The sequence below is a fragment of the Nicotiana attenuata genome, unplaced genomic scaffold (genome assembly GCF_001879085.1).
Source record: "Nicotiana attenuata strain UT unplaced genomic scaffold, NIATTr2, whole genome shotgun sequence".
NCBI classification, from domain to species: domain Eukaryota; kingdom Viridiplantae; phylum Streptophyta; class Magnoliopsida; order Solanales; family Solanaceae; genus Nicotiana; species Nicotiana attenuata.
Window position 1 is genome coordinate 105,948 of NW_017670975.1, and position 3,341 is coordinate 109,288.

Genomic DNA, 3,341 nt, shown 5'->3' on the forward strand with positions numbered 1-3,341 from the left:
AGCCGTAGAAGACTCCGGTATAAGTTAAAAGAAAGAATTGAGTCCATGTTTGTTAGAAGATTGTATCATGGATATTCCATAGCGTCCATGAAAGACTAAAGTAATAACTAATACCATGAGCCGCAGATCGGAAGATAGCTTAAGCCTACATAAAGGCTGATCAGAGGGAAGAGAAAACTAAAGAGTTACATCAAATAAGTAAATCAGGAGTCTGATTATTGGACCTAGAAAATTATAGAAATCGTGATTGAGAACATTGCAGAATCACTCTATATATCAGAGGTACAAGAGAGATAGTACAACAACCATATTCTGTTACGGCTCTAAGTCAAAGCCAGTTAAAAGAGTACCAGCCTCATAAGAAGTCAGTACGAAGCTCCCACTGGATTGTGTATGCACCAAAGGTGCAAGTATTATAGTAGAACTTCAAGTTGTGGATGCAAATTATACCTATGTGGAAAGGGGGTTATAAAAGAGATAGAAGATACGATGTGAGATTTTAAGGTAAGTAAGGTAAAGGTGAACACCGTACGAGATACTTAGGTACAGAAGGTTGTGAATAACCCATACTTCAGATAGATGGCTAGAAGCGATGAGATTCAGTATCTAGGAATGATAGCGGCATCGTCAGTGGCTTATCTTCCATCCCATGGCTTCTAGGGACTAAGAGGTCTAGTTAAAAGAGTAAAGAAGGGTTAGAGACGATGTGATGTCTCGCTTGATGTTCCAGAATAACACAAGGAAATCTATGGTGCAAGCAAGTTGAAGGAAGGTTGCGAGTAACATAAATAGATATGTCGCAAGCTAAAGTATGGTAAAGCGACAAGGTTTTAGGAAGACATGAGTAAGGATAAGAAAGGGCGAGTGAGAAGGTGACGAGAATGGATAAGTCCTCGGGATTAAGCCCATGAAAACAAGAGAGCTAATGGTTTCTCTAAGTTATAGAAAGCTCAATATAGCCTGAATGAACTCAAAGTAGTCTAAGACAAGTAGCATTTAGAAGAGATGAAATGCTGCCCTGGTAGCAGAATGAGGGTGTAATTGGGATAGATAAAGGATGACGTTTGGGCCTTCGATTGAGTAACGATTTGAAGAAAAGAAAAGGATTTCATGAATTGTATAGGATTAAAATACCCCCATAAGATGAACCACGAAAGGATGCCATGAAATATGGTTATTGAAGTACAGTATCACCTCTAAGTGGATCAGGAAAATCACTTCAAATGTTCCTCGATGCAACGTAAGCCCTAGTGGCAATGTATTACTTAAGAAGTTTCAAGTTATTAGTGGTAGATTATAGATCAACATTGAGGTGAATCAACAATGGATGGATAAAAGTTACAAAAGTATGAGATGAGATTAGGCTATCATACTTGAGATAAACAGTAATGAGGGAACATTAAAGGACTTATATTTATACATATATGATAAGCAGCGAGAGAGTAACCTGGAGTTGGGTAACATTCCTCGATAATAATAAAATCGAAGTAAGAGTAATGGTATAGTATGACCTACCTAGATGCAGTAAAGTCATACAGATGGATAATTGGGTCTATGAATTAAGATATAGCAATATTCGTAAGTTCAACAAAGTACCGAGCGAAGAACTTCAGTATACCTATAGATGCCCTGAGGGACATCTTGTCAAGCTCTGTATATGTTTACAAAGTGAGGCCTAGAGATTGGCTAAAAACTGGAGAAAAAAGCTGGAGGGAAGAGTCGCGTAGGCGCACATACAAGGAAAAAAGGGCTGCATGACAGAATGTAGCAACAGTTTTGAGATTGGAAGGATTCTGACTACAAGTCGTGGTGTGAGAAAGAGGCCTAAAGGAGGGAATGACCTGGCCTTTGGATTTATTCACAGAACAGTTGCCTGGATGACAAGGAGATTACTAAAGTATTCGGAAGACATATGTTATGAAAATGATAAGTCCATCAGTCAACATTCGAGGATGAATGTTCCAAAGGGGGGGATGATGCTACACCCCATGTTTGCGTATGTGAAAGTATGCCATAAGTAAATTGACATAAGCTCGGAAATGATATGTTACATCCCGCATTTTTGTAAGTTAAAGTTTCGTCGTAAGTTAATCGACATAAGCTTGGGAATGAGATTATTTTTGAGGTTATAAGTATTATGCTATTTCAAACAAGGGATAAGTAAATTCGTGAAGGTAAGAGGGCAAGTGAATCGAAGAAAATGAGTTTTGTCGAAGTTTGACATTTTGAGATAAAATACGGTCCAAGCTACGTGTTTATGGACTAGTGCCATACAAGTACCACATGACCATGATAGTAAGGTGTATAGAGTGTGTTAAAAGTGAGTAGTATTTTAAGTAATTTGTGATAATTCTTAATATGTGGATAAGTGGGGTAATTAATGATTTTGGTGGGAGATTAGCTAATTAATTATAATCTTGGATAAGTCTAAAGAGCCTCCTAACGTGGCACCAAAGGCCATTAGGTAAGTGTGACTCTTAAGGTCATATAATTAGGTGGCTCATTTTGAGGACTTTATGGCCAAGTCATCCTTATCAAGTGGGGCCCAAAAAAACCAACAATTTTAAGAGATTCCTTACCTCATTAAGATGATGCTAAGCTTATGGATAGAGTTCAAGCAATTTGTTTGAAACTTCATGATACGATAAAGCAGTGGGATTTGCGATTCTAAGGGAGTACGGTGCAATCTTTCTCAAGAATATCATACGGATATTTCCCTACTTCGATCTTGCTGTCACATGTTTGGTTGCAATTGTCGTGTGTTAGAGGGACTATCAAGAGAACCGGCTCAGGTATGTTAAGGCTATCCGTTCTTATCTTTTGGCATGATCCATACTATGCAAACAAAATGAGCAAATGCACAACTTTCATAAATAACCCTATTCATAGAAATACTAGAGATGCCTACGTTCTTGATTACCCATGTGTCCTATTGTTCTATCATCTGTTCATGAGTCTTAGAAAATACGTAAGTTAATAAAGTTTATTTCATGACATTAAAGGCATAATGGTCTTATGACATTCTGAGAGATTTTATTGACGTACTTCTCATGCATTGCATTCATTTATACATGTACATTGACCTATGATCAGATGGCGTATATATATGTATATGGGGTATGGGAAAAGGTTATAGCGTTATACACGCACCACCATCTGATCAGCTAGTATACGTTGATGATTTTGCCCACAGTGACCGAGATGATATGATGGGATGCCCTCAGAGGCTTGATGATGTAATGTACGCACATACCTATGCATCGTATGACATTTATACGCATATGCATGAAATTATAAATATTAAATGATTCACAGAGCTATTCAGACTTACATGTTGACTC